The sequence below is a fragment of the Sitophilus oryzae genome, unplaced genomic scaffold (assembly GCF_002938485.1).
Source record: "Sitophilus oryzae breed Bouriz unplaced genomic scaffold, Soryzae_2.0 scaffold_1442_pilon_pilon, whole genome shotgun sequence".
Lineage (NCBI taxonomy): Eukaryota > Metazoa > Arthropoda > Insecta > Coleoptera > Curculionidae > Sitophilus > Sitophilus oryzae.
The window spans coordinates 534,730-551,875 of NW_022146107.1; the positions used below are offsets into that span (position 1 = coordinate 534,730).

At 32.0% G+C, this 17,146-nt stretch overlaps 1 protein-coding gene and 2 non-coding genes across 8 annotated transcripts in view; 1 reads left to right on the plus strand and 2 right to left on the minus strand.

Moving 5' to 3' along the window:
- Positions 1–17,146, plus strand: part of LOC115877005 (liprin-alpha-1) — a 374,919-nt gene that overhangs the window by 180,589 nt on the left and 177,184 nt on the right. The gene's annotated exons all lie outside the window — the stretch shown is intronic.
- On the minus strand, positions 3,733–3,805 carry Trnaa-agc. The gene has a single exon. It is a non-coding gene; the product is annotated as a tRNA-Ala (tRNA).
- Positions 5,936–6,008, minus strand: Trnaa-agc. Its single transcript has one exon. It is a non-coding gene; the product is annotated as a tRNA-Ala (tRNA).

Below are 17,146 nucleotides of genomic sequence, written 5' to 3' on the forward strand. Positions count from 1 at the left end.
TCCACTTTACAAATTTGGTGTTTATTTGAATTTTTGCGATTTCGAATTTTCAAAATTTTTTTTTCAAGAAAAAAACCTCATAGGCGTGTTTCTGGGGTTGAACTATACTACCAGTTAAAATATTTGCACTTATTTCTGGGACACCCTGTATATTATGGAAAATGTAAATATTTCAAACATCAATATTAAATATTCTGTTCTAGAACTTCACTCTGTTCAAGTATTTAGTTTAACAATCTCTCTGGAAGTGACGGAACGACGAGATTTGAATTAAACGTTAGTTTTAAAAGATTTTTAATTTTGACAGATACGACGCGATCTTTATTTTTAAATGGACCCCACATATTTTAGCATCTTCCGGAAGACATATTTTTTTTAATGAGTGAGACACTTAAAATAATTCTGGAATATTTCATTTTAAAATATGAATGTGTTTCCATTAAAAAAAATCAAGATTGCGTCGTATCTGTCAAAATTGGCGTCCAAACCCCCACATATTTTAGCATCTTCCGGAAGCCATACATATTTTAGCTAATTTCAAAAATATATAGTTTAGTATACTTTTCACTTACCGTTTTCGATATATAGTGGATTTTAGAATGAAATATTTTAGAATCATTTTAAGGTGCGTTCACATCGGCTGCAATCATTTTTTTAACATATACTTTTGTGCGTGCTAAAAAAATACATTTCAAAAATGCATTTTAAAAAAATGTTTTGCGCGGCGCGGCGCAGCCGGTGTGAACACACCTTTAAGCGACTCATCCAGTTTACAATTTTTGAATTTTAAATTTCTTTAAAATGTCAAATTTGACAAATATGACGCGTAATAGTTATTTACAGTACAAGTGTGTTTATGAACATGATTACAACGAGTGTGAACGATTAAAACGACGAGATCGTAGACCGAGTCGTTCTAATCACACGAGTGTTGTAATCATGTTTAAACGCACGTGTCATGTACAACGTTTTATCTACAACCGAAAAATAAGAAAATTCTGTTTTAATTTTCGTTTATTAGTCACCCACCTTTAACACCTCAACTATGACATTTGTCACATTTATGCTGAAAAGTCAGTTTGCCCTGTCAAGTAAACACGAGCACTTTTTGCCCAGAAAAATCATTTTAAAAATTACGATGAGCGATTCCGAAAGTCTCCCTTCAGATGTAGAACTTGCCGCAGTACGTGCCACGGAATCATTGCCCGAAAAGTTAATATATTTAGAAGTTCATATAGTTGTTTTTCATTATTATAGAAACTAGTTGGGTTTTGAATCTCATAACGTAACTGAAATACTAAAAAAATAGTGATGTAAAAACGTTATAACTAAACGGTTGTAGATAAAACTTTTTATTTATTTATACTTTGATAGACGCAACGTCTTCTTCAATGTGATCTTTATATTTACTAAAAATCTTAAAAAAAGAGAATTATACTTTAATATAATGAATGGTGAATCAAACACCAGTCTTAACACAAAAAGTTAAGTTTTAATTAAAAGAAAATTCACAAAAGTGTCTTTAGATGGTTATTTAGACTACAAATTTGCATAAAGCCAGCTTAACTCACTGGGAAGTAATTTCAAAATGATTTATTTTTTGCTAGCCTTTTGTTTTGTATCTCGGTAACCAAGTCAGCAAGGACTATTATTATTTATAATAGTTTTTAAATTAAAAATAATGCCAACAATCATCCCCAAAATTTGTGAAAATTCTTTTGAATCACTAGTAACTCTGTAATAAGGATCCTAAATTCGCCAAGAAAGGTAGTGTGCTGTGGAAAATAAAAGAACATTTTTATTTATCTGACAGCCGGCAGCCGGCTATTAAAATGGTAATGTAATGGCAATTTGATGTTCTTGTCTTGGTCAATATGTGTATTGATCAATAAATTATTACCAAAACTTTTAAATATATCATTATCTTCTAATTTTGTGTTCTTAAAGGGCAACGGCCCATCTACGTCGGAACACCGGGTCCCATTAGAACACCGAAGTTAAGCGACGTAAGGCGATGGCGGTTCGAAACTCTGTATCGTGCTGTTGTCCAATAAAGGCAAAAGTGTAAAATCTACTGACACACACTGCTCATTCACGCCGCGCCGGTTCGAAGCCGGATGAGATCAGATATCTCGTGAGTAAGAGTTGATTTAGACACTTGCTAAGTCAGTAGGCTATTGACCATGATATGGCCGAGGACCGCGGTTCGGATTCCGCGTAAACAAAGTAGGCCTCGTCCAGATTAGCCCTGGCAGCAAAAAGAAGACGTTAACTGAAATCTTTACTTTTTTGTGTTCCTAAATGTTCTTATACTCTTTGGAAAGTAAGAAAGTTACAATTTAAACACGAAAATATAGTATCGTCAGATTACCAGATTGATTTTAGTATGTTGTGTTTGCTATTTCATCACTTGTAATAGGAATATTTTTTTTTATTTTGATTGTGTTTTCATTCATATTTTTAAGTAGAATGTAGAATATTTAGGAGCACCGCGGCCTTACAGATCTATTGTGTGTTCCCCTTTCTTGACTTATAACAAGTTATAACTCATCATACAGTCCAGGGCTTTGACAAAAGCCAGTATCTGAGACGGATCCATAGAGGCCAGCTCTCCATCTTCGACATCAACCGTACCAAAGTTTATGGCACGAACGGTTGTCTTCTCGGCGCATTCAGTGATAAGATCTTCTGGTGTTTCTCCATTTTCTTCACAGAATCGGCATTCGCCGTTGTTTCTAAATATCACTATTAGATAGATATGCAGCTCATACAGGATGCCTTGATTTTCAACCCCCTGTATATAGAAATCGCTAGGTACAAAGTATACTAAACTATATATTTTTGAAATTAGCTAAAACATGTCTACCGGAAGATGTTAAAATATGTGGGGGTTTCCCTTTAAAATAAAATAAGATGGCGTCGTATCTGTCAAAATTGACGTTTAGTTTGTGTATTACATTAAAATATTTTTTTAATATCTTTAAATAGGGAACAGGAAAATTTTAAATTGGGTGAGACACTTAAAATGATTCTGGAACATTTCATTTTTAAATATACTGTATATTGAAAACGGTAAGCGCACAGTATGCTAAACTATATATTTTTGAAATTAGCTAAAATATGTCTAGCCGAAAATGCTAAATTATCTGGGGGTTTCCATTTTAAAAAAAATCAAGATGGCGTCGCGTTGTATCTGTCAAAATTGGCGTTTAAAAAAAATCCAGATAAAAAATCGGCACCCTCATGAAAAATTACTCTGAAATATTTTTTTACTATCTTAAAATAGGAAACAGAAAAAATTTAAATTGGGTGAGACACCTAAAATGATTCTGGAACATTTCATTTTTAAATGCACTGTATATCGAAAACGGTAAGCGCAATAAATGAGCTAAAATATGACTAGCTGAAAATGCTAAAATATCTGGGAGTTTCTATTAAAAAAAAAATCAAGATGGCGCCGTATCTCTCAAAATTAACGTTTTAAAAAATTTTGAAGTAGAAAATCAGCATCGTCGCAAAGAGTTACATTAGGAATCTTTCTAATATTTAAATTATAAATTGAGTGAGACATATAAAATGATCTCCCTGTCCACAACACACAATCGTATTTTTGATTATAAAAGATTTTTTTATTAAAAAATATTTTTATAATTATATTTTATTAATAAAAAAATAAAATTATATTTTATTAATAAAAAAATAAAAATTATATTTTATTAATAAAAAATATAATGGAGGCGCCGGGTATCGATCCCGGTACCTCTCGCATGCTAAGCGAGCGCTCTACCATCTGAGCTACGCCCCCTATGAAAAAAGTGTGTTTATACGTGTTCTGTGATATACGTTTGCCAACTTGATCTACTTTTATTCCAAGCGTTGTTTGACATAGTAGGCACTGCAGTTCTCATCAGATATTATACCTACCAATATTTGAATTCGAGTTTTTTTAACTTTCTCTTTATATGTTATGATCGATATGATTGTGGTTATTTATTGACATTTGATTCTTTAAATATTACTAAACATTTTATGGAAATAGTAAATAGTTGAAGTACAATAAAAATTTAAAATTAAAAATGTTTTTACTTTTTGTACTTCTTTAATTAATATATGAATATTGCAATATATTGATATTGCAAAATATAGAGATAATTGAGAGTTAATGGTTATAAATGCACTAACGGAAATTAAACGCGGAAATATCAAACGTGACTCTATTATTTATAGAATATAATATACAATTATGAAATACGAAGTTTTATTAAATTTTATTGATATACCTATATTATATTGCACGCAAATATTTAAACATCTGTATTAAAACAGTATAAAAGCTGTTTAGAAAATGCTTGGAATCTTTTGTTTAAATACTTTTAAACAAATATACAATTGCTTTTTTTTGGGGGGGATTTAGAACACTTGCATTTATACTCGCAAACAATCAAGTCTAAACGTTCAGAGCAAATCTTTATTATTAGTTTGTCATTTTTTTTTCTTCTTTAGATTGAATAGTTTAAGAAGAAGAAGAAGAAGAAGCTGTCAATTGCGAATCGCCGATTATAAATCGTTACTCTAATATTTTGAAAAGCTGAGTTTAAGATCAAAATGGTTAAAAATAAAGCCTACCATTTGAGATTAAACGGGATTTCTAAATAAAGTTGCCGATTCTAAAAACAGTATATTGTTGTATTAGGAGTAAAGATGATACTTTTTGTGGCGCGGCTGTACATTTTTGGCATTACAGGCGAGGCACAAAAAGTCATTTTTACTCCGAATAACGTGCTATTTTTTTCACAAAAAATAGTTTTCTAAACAATTTTAAATATTCCAACTACTATAAAAATATTTAAAAGTAAAACCTTGTAAGTAATTATACCGGGTGCGTCTCAAAAGTAGCTCACCCCTATAACTTTTTTATTTTTTTTTTAGTTAAAAAAACGAGATTTGATATGTTAGCATATGACATAAATTAGTATTGATTGACGTAATGAATTGTTTACGGTCACTTCCGGTTTCACCGGAAATGACTACAACTTTTGATTTTTAAATGGCACTCCCGGTATTTTTTTACTTTATTTGATAGAAAATGACACTCTGAATAGAATGATATATCATATGTCAACTTTTCACATTTTCGCATATCATTTATTTGAAATTGTAATATGCGGTGCATAACGACAATTTGACTCGAAATACCAAGTGTGTGGTATCAAATTATTCGTAAAAAATGCTTTTTCCAAATATGCTAATGAGCCACACTCGTTCCATTTGAAAAAATTGAGATATGATTAAAAATACGATTTGAGCATTTTCTAACTGGCCAGGACAAGACACTAAAAAAATGGACGATCAAATCTATTTTTCCAAGGCTCCTTGATGAAGAATTAGTGTTTTTAACATAGCCATGGCACTCTAGATAGAATTTTAAAATATAATTTTTTATTAAGCGAGAATGTCAAAAGTTGACATATGATATGCCATTCTATTTAGAATGTCATTTTCTATCGAATAAAGGAAAAAAATACCGAGGGTGCCATTTAAATATCAAAAGTTCAAGTCATTTCCGATGAATTAGAAAGTGACCAAAAACAATTGAATACGCCAATCAATCCTAATTTATGTCATATACTAACATACCAAGTCTCGTTTTTTTTATCGGAAAAAATAAAAAGTTATAGGGGTGAGCCACTTTTGAGACGTACCTAACCCGGTATATCGGGAGGCTATGGTTACGGTCGTTGAATTTAACACTTTGTCAGTTTAATAATATATTATATTGTCGTACTTTTATGCTTAAAAGTGCGAAAAAGCACTTTACTTTTATGATTTGGAGTTAAAATGACTTTTTTATATTGTCAAGACGTCACAAAAAGTAATACTTTTGTGTCGTTTAAAAAAATATTTTTGTAATTATATTTTATTAATAAAAAAATAATGGAGGCGCCGGGTATCGATCCCGGTACCTCTCGCATGCTAAGCGAGCGCTCTACCATCTGAGCTACGCCCCCTACGAAAAAAGACTTGTGTCTAGCCCTAGCAGGCAACTATTACGCCCGACCAATCACGTTAGAGTTTTTGACAAACACAAATGAATTAACACCCTTTAAATAACCACGCTAACCAACTTGATTGATCAAGCTTAAAAGTTGACTGCTAGGGCTAGACACTTCTCGAAAAAAGTATGTTTATACGTTTTCTGTGACATACGTTTGCCAACTTGATCTGGTTAGGTTAGACGTAGCAGTTCTCATCAGACCTACTTACCTTACCAATATTTGAATTTGCTCGCTCTTTCTTTAAATGTTACGAAGATCGATATGATTGTGGTTATTTATTTACTTTTGATTTTCTAAATATTATCTACTTACTAAATGTTTTGTGGAAATTGTAAATACTTCAAGATATAAATTTAAAATTAAAAATATTTTTACTTTTTGTACTTATTTAATTAATACATGAATATTGCAGTATATTAATATTGCAAAATATAGAGATAATTATTGAGAGTTAATGATTATAAATGCACTAAAACGGAAATCCTAAGGCGGAAATTAAACTCGGAAATATCAAACGTGACTCTATTTATAGAGTATAATATACAATTATAAAATACGAGGTTTTATTAAATTTTATTGATATATACCGGGTGCGTCTCAAAAGTCGCTCACCCCTATAACTTTTTTATTTTTTCAGATAAAAAAACGAGATTTGGTATGTTAGTATATGACACAAATTGGGATTGATTGACCTATTCAATTGTTTTTGGTCACTTCCTGTTTCACCGGAAATGACTACAACTTTTGATTTGTAAATGGCACCCTCGGTATTTTTTTACTTTATTGGATAGAAAATGACATTCTGAATAGAATGACATATCATATGTCAACTTTTGACATTCTCGCTTGCATTTGCAAAAAAATGCATTTTAAATTTGAATCTAGAGTGCCATGGCTGTGTTAAAAACATTAATTTTTAATCAAGGAGCCTTGGAAAAATAGATTTGATCGTTTAATGATTTTAGTGTCTTGTCCTGGCCAGTTAAAAGATGTCCAAATTCTATTTTTAATCATATCTCAATTTTTTCAAATGGAATGAGGGTGGCTCATTATCATATTTGGAAAAAGAATTTTTTTACGAATAAATTGATACCACACACTTGATATTTCCAATGAAATTTTCGTTATCAACCGCATGTTATAACTTCAAATAAACCATATGCAAAAATGTCAAAAGTTGACATATGATATGTCATTCTATTCAGAATGTTATTTTCTATCAAATAAAGTAAAAAAATACCGAGGGTGCCATTTAAAATTCAAAAGTTGTAGTCATTTCCGGTAAAACAGGAAATGACCGAAAACAATTGAATACGTAAATCAATCCTTATTAACGTACCAAATCTCGTTTTTTTAACTCAAAAAATAAATAAGTTATAGAGGTGAGCCACTTTTGAGACGCACCCGGCATAGTATATTGCACGCAAATATTTACATATCTGTATAAAAATAATGTTTGGAAACTTTTGTTTAAATACATTTAAACAAATCTACAATTGATGTCTTTTTCAGGGATTTAGATTTAGAACACTTGCATTTATACTCGCAAACAATCAAGTCTAAATACGTTCGGAGCAAATTTTTATTAGTTTGTCAATTTTTTTTCTTCTTTGGATTGAATAGTTTAATTTCATATGGTAGATATCTAAGAGTTATTGCCAACCCCAATGACACTTCCTATTCCTCCTTCCTCCTTCCGCTATTCCTTCTGTTACTTTGTATTTTGTTTGAAAATACACAGAAATTAGTAGATCTAATACAAACACAATAGCATTTATATCAGTCATTTAATTTTAGGTCACTCAACAAGTTTGAAGAATGTTCTATTTGGTTTGACAGAAGCTCGCGTACTCACCTACGTGTTAAGGTACATTCAGGCTGAGAGCGTCGAGCGTCGCGTCGCGTCCACAGAAGAAATATGGCTTTAAATATAATATTTATATCATATTATCTTTATTACACCTCATACAAAGGAAAATTATTCATAATATCAATACATAGTTTATTAACGTAGTTTTCATGTAGTTAATGATCGGGAAAAGACTTAGTTTTTGAAGAAAAACTACACGTAGTTAATCAGGTAAATTACGTCTTAATTAACTACTTCCGAACCCTGATCTCGACACTCAGCGGACGCTAGCGCAACGTCAAACGCGACGCTGTCGAACGGTCTAGTTTAAGTTAAGTGAATTGATTCCATTTCGACACGCGGACGCGACGCAAACGCGACGCTACGCTCGACGCTCTCAACCTGAATGTACCTTTAGTCACCTACGTACCGCCGCAGGTTCATGTTTTTGGCTTTCAGTGTAGACGCAAATTCAGTTCATTATACTATTCGAAGGGGAGAAAACGGAGATGGCTTGGAGATGAAGATCGCTCTCAATTTGTATGTAAAATTATATGGAGAATATTATCGATCGCGTCATTTCCAGGCCAAATGCACTCCGGGCACGTGTCAGCACCTGATATGAGTAGGTCCAGATGGATACGAATCCACGGACCCCTCTCCAGTGCTGGTACTGATGGATGTAGATTCTACTGAGTATCGACCCCTATCCGCAGAACTGCATTGCTGACCGCCAACCGACCACGCAGCGTTGGCAGATAAAGAAAACATAACGGGGAAGCAGCGAAATAAATCAGTATTGGAATAAAGACTGTAACTGAGTTGTATTTACTGTTTATTAAGTTTACTTTTGCGAAACCGTAACTGGATTCAAAATTGTTATTTGTTGTTACTTTATTGGTAAATTTAAGAAATTATGGAATATGTTATGATTGTACAGGGTTCATCAAAGAAATCACAGATGATGACTATACTTTCAAATTTAGTTTTAATTTTTAGCCGACCATACCAATAGGTATGGTAGGCTATTAAGATCGGCAAAAAAAAAGTTTTTTTAATTTCACTCAAAATGAGTTATTTGGGTCATAAATGACCTAAATACAAAATATTTTCATGGTGTCTGTCTGTCTGTCTCTCTGCCTGTCCGTCTATAACACGATAACTCAAAAACCGCTAAACCAATTTTAACCAAATTTGGCACAAAAATACTGTGGCACCCGAGAATCTGACCATTAGTTTTTGGTGGGGGTGGGGGGTTGGTAAGGGGTATGGGACGGGGTTAAAAATTTTAAAAAAATTGTAACTCCAAAATTACAGTAGCTAGCGAAACGCGATTTTCAATTTAAGATTAGGAACAATATTTGCAACAAAATTTATAATAACATCAAAATCAGTCAAAGTCGCAGTTTTTGAGATAAAAAAATTGGAAAAATTCCTTTACTTTGAAACTAAAAGAACTGCCTACCAACTTTTTATTAATATATTTTAGTAGGGCAGCTATACGTGCCTCCCGCCGCCAATTTTTTTATGTAAAAAAGATGCTATTTTATTTCTTGTAAGATTCATATAATTAAAATATTATCTGTTAAATGCATATTATTTTGCTTCTTGCATGAAGCCATCCCAATGTAGTAGTTTGGATGGAAGACTGTAATAAAAATCTTTTAGTATGTAAAGTTCGTAATGCTTTGCCACATAGTCATAAATTTGAATTTTAAGGTATATCTATCAAATAAATAGAGCAGCTAAAATCAGGTGATAAGGATTTGGCAAAACACAAACATAAGATTTCTCTAAACTTTTGAACGTGGATTACTTTACGCATAACAAAATTTAGTTAAATTAAAATTAAAAGTTAGAATGATGTAGCTCTGGACCCAGCTCTATAATACCGGATCTACCAATCTCTCTCTGGTCAGCACGAGTCAAAGGTAGCAAAAGGTCTCGATGCCGGTTTTTAATTCGCCATTGACACTGTTTTTTAATCGGTACAACACCACTAGTGTCTTAAACACACCGACTGAAAAACCGGTTGTCATCAACACCTAAAACCGGTTTTTAAATCTCAATATCGCACAGGTCTAGATGTAAGTAGATGTCGGATAAAAACCGGCGTCGTAGTCAAAACCGGTGGCAAGATCAAAACCGGTGTCGTAGTCAAAACCAATATCGGGATCAATACCGATATCGAGATCAACACCGATAGCGTTGGTCTTTGTCTTGCACAAAAAGCAAAACCTCATCACTATAACTTTAATTTTGTACATTTCCCGACACATTTTGGATATTTTTTATGCAACCTTATATCTATATGTGTATTTACGGTATCTTATAACTTTATGGCCCTACTTTTCGAGGATCGAAATACAGTAAGTTAAGCGAGAGTTTTCTTCGAAAGTTCGAGCATCGAAACACGACCCGCATACCAAACAGATTGTTCTGTCTCTTTACATTATTATTCACGCAGGACGAATATATGCATTTCATCTGAGTCGCTTACATATTTTCCGCAAATAAAATGCGGTAGCCTCAAGCTACTTTCTGTTTTTGAGTTATGTTTATCTTTTACGGATTCCGTTCCTAGTTTTTGATGAAAAATTACCCTAGTTATTTTCACAAACATGCATGCCATTTACTTTAATTTGTTTCATTTTTTAGATATTTTATGAGTTTTATGTACACGATACATTAAAACATATCCTCACAAATATTTTTAGTCGATTTTATAAAATTTGTTTAAATATTTTTGTCGTGTTTTTCAGTCTGGAATATTGATTTTTTTATATTATTGAATTAAGGAAATTAAATGTACTATTATAAAACATACATGGTAAAGCGTATTAGAATTTATGTTATATGTATACATATTACATTTGATATAAGTATATGTTACAGTACAGTGAAAGTCGGAAATTCAGTGATTGTTAACATTCACTAGGAAATGCTACCAATTACGCATTGGACCAGTGAATGTGGTATTTTAAAGAGATTTGTCGACTTTTCCTAGTAATTTCTAACATTCACTATAATGAAAGTAACATTTATTAAAGGTTGTCAGTAGAAGTTATTCTATTGTACAAGGCGAATGTGGTGAGGAACAATGTTGGTGGAAGTTAGAACAAATAAAATTATTAAGAATATTGGATCACCTCAATATTCAAGCTGATCCACATATCTTAAAATTACAATTTATTTCTTTAGTATATTTATTAAAAATTATAGAAAATGACGACATTACCTGGTAAATATTAAAAGGGAAAATATAGTAAACATTTTAAAGTGTACAAAACAATTAAAAACAAACATTCATAAACATAAGATTACTTATTGGTAGAATTTTTTTTAATAAAGTTCTTCATCGTGGAGAAAATTAAGTATGCCCGAATTTTCTTCAATGGGAGTTATTTGTTTTTCTTTAAACCCGCTACACTTTAAGCATATCAAAACGCTTAATAATTCGTAGTCACTAGGTTCTTTAATATTTTTTTTCTCTTGCATGCTAAACTTTTGCTATGACTTAATTATATTGCAAAAATGAGAGACAAGCACCATTACTACAATACCGCACAGCGCTTTTTACAACGATAACAAAACACTTATCATAACCACAAAAAGAAAGCGAATTTACGCCAGATCACAACGTTGCCAACGTTTAGCCCAATTTAATGTTATCCTTATATTGCCTATTACTCAACTTATCCTTATTTATCCTTATATTTTACATGTGGCAACCGCTCTAACTTAATCTTAAACTTAATCTTTCACTCACCGCCATCGTCCAGGGAATGCTATCATTCACTGGTAAAAGTTGGTTTCAAAAATAGCTGTTGAACTTTTACTGACGTAGTCTTAACAAATCAGTAAATGTGAGCTTTTACTAGTAATTGTTAACAATCACTGATTTCCAACTTTTACTGTAACATATACACAATATCAAAATCTAATTGCAAAATAAATCATATTATAGTCTGCAGTAAACAAGAATAATCGTAAATCACAATTATTATGTAGTAGTTTAGGCTTTCGCGGCTATCGTTTGAAGAATTTTGGTTTTTCGGGTTATTAGGCCGTCGTCGGTTAGAATTGCTTCCTAACGTTTCGCTAGCACGAGTGGCTAGCATCTTCAGAGGTGTGTTTGGTTTGGTTTGGAATAGTTAATTCTGGAATAGTTAAAAAAATAATTCAAAAATGTTAGCTAGTCATTACTTAGCATATCATATTGAGTACTATTAAGGGTTCTATTATATTTGCAAGAGTTTTAAGATTAGGTATACAGGATGGTGACAACGCTAGCTCGGAAACTACGACATACAAAAAATCGAAATGGGACAAAAGTTAAAAAGTTTAATAAACGCCTATGAAGAAAACCCCGGTATCTTGATTAGTTTCGGATTTATGTTACGAAAAAGAAACAAATATTATATTGCAATAGATAAAAATTGTATCTATTGCAACGTAAGGAGTTTTATATTTTTAATGTCAGGTAAATAATTAAATGCTGAAGTCAGAAAATTTGTAAGGCCTCGTCCTACGTGGGAGACAAAAGCGAGCGAGGGACGCGTGCGACCACAGAGGGCGATGAGCGCGACTAGCGCGACATATTTAAATTGCCTGCAATGCCGTTTCAGTCGCGCGACTCTCCTACCTAGGACAGCTTCGTAAGAAAACGTTATTTGATAAATACGCGTCGCTCGAACCGCCCGAATCGCGCGCTTTTGTCTCCCACGTAGGACGAAGCGTAAGCCTTCTAGATTTCGCACAACAATTAACAGTCATGTTTTTGCGAGGGGCGTCTTATTATTGGAATTACATGTACATTTTCTTGGCAGTCGCTGGCAGTCATTGGCAGTCTTCTGGCAGTCGTCTATAATAATTACATGGCGCAGTCATAGGCAGTCTTCTTCATAGTCATTGGCATCAGTCGCTTAGCAGTGGAAGGATATTTTGGCAGTACTTGTACATTTTTTACCCGAGTGAGACACCCCGCGAGTTTTTGTTTTCTTATGACTGTCATTTTGAATTTTTATACTATTAGATAGAGCGAAAAAAAATTATATGTCATATCAAATTTTGGCCCTTTATTATTCAGGGTGTTTCACAAACATGTGCCATCTCTCGTGGGGAGACTCCTCACGTAAAAATAAGATTTATTTTTTATATCAACATGGGTCCGATTCTGCTCTGTTTTGTAGTTACAGTAGGTTTTCATTTTTTTTTCGATTTATTATAATTTTCTTCTAAGTGCTTTTAGCGATTTGAATGGAATTTGGAGGGTAAAAGTTACTATGAGTGCTAATGCTATAACGTGCATATGGGTTATCACTGAAATATTTTTCTAAAAAAAAACAAGTGCGCCACTGACTTTTTTCTTTTAGCTTTTTTGTGTAGTCCATTTAGTGCCAACTAAAAGTTGTATTTTGATATTTTGTCCATTTCGATCTCCTCCATGAGATAAACGCAATTTTATTAATCACAATAAAAATAAAATAATTAATAAACTATCTATTTAATGTAATTTATTACTAAATTTTATTAAAATTTATAGCATTGATGTACAGTGCCACCTACAGCAAATTTCCTTAGAAAATAATGGTATATAATGTTTTTTTTTTTGGTGAGGAATCAATGACTACCTACTTAATACTTATTTAACATTTTGGGGAGTTAATGACATTAAATTTTTTTAAAGGTGTACTATTGGAATTGGATTAAGAAAAATTAATTAAATTGTGTTTATCTCATCCAGTAGATCGAAATCGACAAAATATCAAGAGACAACTTTTAATCAGTATTTAACATTCTACAGAGTTTTATAGTTTTGCTTGTGCATTCTACACTCAGATGCAAATTAAAACGCAACGGAGAAATTTTTGGTCAAATTTAACGTGTTATATTTTTGTTATTTTTAGTCCTATTTTCATGATTTTTTCAGCAAACTGTATATAATTATATCAACTTTAATTAATAAAGTCAGTTTTTTTATAAACTTTAGTATTTGGAATTTTATACAGGGTTAATCGAGGGGTTGTTTTTTACCTGTAATTTAAAACACCCTGTGCCATAATTTCGTATATAAATTTTCCTAAAATATAATTTTATGGTCAGAACCATGTCTCCTGAGAATCTCCCCACGGGAGATGGCACATGTTTTTTGAAACACCCTGTATAGATTATTATTAATACACAAGTAGTTTAAAAAAACTATCTATTATTTCAAAAAAACTAAATTATATCAGTTAAATCAATGTACCAATTTTAATGTTTGAAAGTGCCAGTTTATAATTGATTTGGTAACAATTTAAAAGCATTTTTCGTTTCCGTCATACTAACTAATTTTGTTTTAATTTGAGTTAAAAATAACAAATATTTTAGTCTGATAAAGGTTGGATGTTTGAAAATAAAGAATGAGCGCAAGTTAAAATATCAAGTTAGTCCAATTCATTACATAAATTGAACATATTTATGAAAAAGTTGATTACCTCTATAATATACCGGATGTTTTTCAAAAGTAACATCCCTATATATTTTTTTTTCTTAGTATGATTTGGTATGTTAGTACCAAGGGGCCTTGAAAAAATAGATTTGCTCGTCTAATGTTTTTCGTATCTTGTCCTGGCCTCAAATCGCATTTTTAATCATATCTTTTCAAATGGAACAAGAGTGGCTCATTAGTATATTAGGAAAAGGCATTTTTTTACGAATAATTTGGTACCACACACTTGGTATTTCGAGTGAAATTGTCGTTATGAACTAGGTATACATGTTGCAATAATTTCAAATAGGGTAAGACCCCCTCCCAATACGATGGGAGAGATGCCCCACTACAAGGTTTTAAAATGCAACGACATATAATTAATTTTTTGCAGTTATGATACTTCACGAAGCATGTATTTTATATAAAATGGCATGAAATACCAAAAACTTACATAATATTACGTTATTCCCACGCGATCTCTGACAGTAAAAAATATGTACTTATATTATATGTATACGTACTATATAAAAACAGTTCTTTGTAAAAACTAGCCATTTTTTTACTGACATTCAAATTATGTCAGACCATAATAGCAGCAGGTGAACTACTGCCGTATCTAGCGGGAAGCAACTGATAAGTCACATGATTAGAAATTTACACGCTGTGGCCATCTCACCCGGTGGGGCATCTGTACCGGACTTACCCTAAATAATATGCGAAAATGTCAAAAGTTGACATATGATATGTCATTCTATTCAGAGTGTCATTTTCTAGCGAATAAAGTAAAAAAATACCCAGGGTGTCATTTAAAAAGCAAAAGTTGTAGTCATTTCCGGGGAAACAGAAAGTGAATGAAAACAATTGAATACGTCAATCAGTCCTAATTTATGTCATATTATACTAACATAGCAAATCCCGTTTTTTTTATCTGAAAAAAATAAAAAAGTCATAGGGGTGAGCCACTTTTGAGACTCACTCGGTAGGTTAGTATAATAGAAAAATTATGAGATATGATGGTAGTTTCCAAAAATGTAATAATATACTGGGTGTTCCATTTGAAATAAGAAAGATGCCACCACTTTTCTAATGATGAAGCAGAATCTTAGAAAGATGGAGCAGGTGCCTTTATGTAAAAATCCAAATTTTCAAAAAAAGTCACCGCTTCTCCATAAACGTCTAACGTCGCGAATCACCCTATATACCATATTACCTATTAGCATTATTAAAAAAATCGGTTATTGAAAAAGAATTATAAACTGTGCTATCTATAGACATGTTATTTGTCCTATTATTTTAACGCTGTCAGGGAACATCACACAATAACTGTCTGCAAAGCAGGCACAGAAGATTTCTGTCCGTTAGCTGTCTGCTTAGTTTTATTAGGGTCCCAAGTCCATAAATTTCGAACGTTTTTTCAGGAACCGTTTATTTTTGGCCTAATAGATACATTTTCGGAAGCTACAAATTTTTTTCTCAGCGTGGAATTAAACGTAGGAATGCCCACATATATTTTTTGCAACGAATAAAAGTTTTCTATTTCAATTTTATTTTTATGAAATTCATTTACCGTCTTAGATTTACCGTTTCTTTATTAGTTATTATTTAAAGTCATTTACTGTTTTAGATTTTTTAGAAAAACTATTTAAAATATTTAAATGCAACTATTCGAGAACACTTTAGTTTGTTTTTAAATCAGATACGTCTACAAAAACCGTTGGCGTTCTGTTAAAATGTCATTATATCAAGTTAAACTTCAAAATTAACAATTACTACCTGATAACAATTACTTATAAGGTAAAACATCTAAAAAAAATGTTAAATTAAATAAAAGTAAAATTAAAAAAAAAATTAAAGAACATAAGAGAGAACATGAGATTATTTAAGAAAGGGCGATTTTCACAAATCTAAGATTTGTCATCATTCATGGGACACAGGGCACAGAATGGATTTTAACAACGCCAAAATTGCTGACAATTAGTCTCCGTTGGATTAACGCAGCAGTGTTTGCAAAAAATAACTATTTTATTTTGTAGATTTGCCTGCAGTGGCGAAATACACATATATAGGATTTTTTGGAGAGATGAATCCACCACATAGGTATAGACATTTTTTGAAATATATTTACCTTTATTATCTGAATAGAGCGAATATCGAGCCACCATCTCAAGCTCAAGAAAGGCAACGACAAAACGACTTAAGTATATTGTATAATATACATCAGCTCAAATAATGCAGGTAGGATTTGGCGATAAAATGTGAGTCTCGTGTACTTGTGAAAAATTGATAACTCATTATAAGTTAAGATATGCAAGAGGTCGACTATTACGGCTCTGTACAGCTCATGGCGCTAGAACAAATAAATGAAGAGATATAGTATTATCTGATTCTTGTGGCATTAAGTATGTAAGTTTTAACGATACTTATAAATATATTATATATAATATAATTAATTATAAATAATACCTTAACGATAATTATGTATTTGCTAAGTATTTTGACGTACTTCTGTTATATATTTATTTAAATAATTTTTTTCATCGTGTCTATTACAGAACGTAAATATTTCCTAAAGATATAGTCCGCTTCGAGCAAGCCGGCAACGCTGAGAGAATTCATCTTGGCCCAGATTCAACCAACCTGATTGGTGTGTATTCTCGCATGTTTCGTTACTAGGCGGTAGACATGCGCATAACGTTTCCTATTAGTCAGGGCTACTTGATTTTATCCCTAAATTTGGGGAGAAAAAATCTATATGGGGATTTTTTT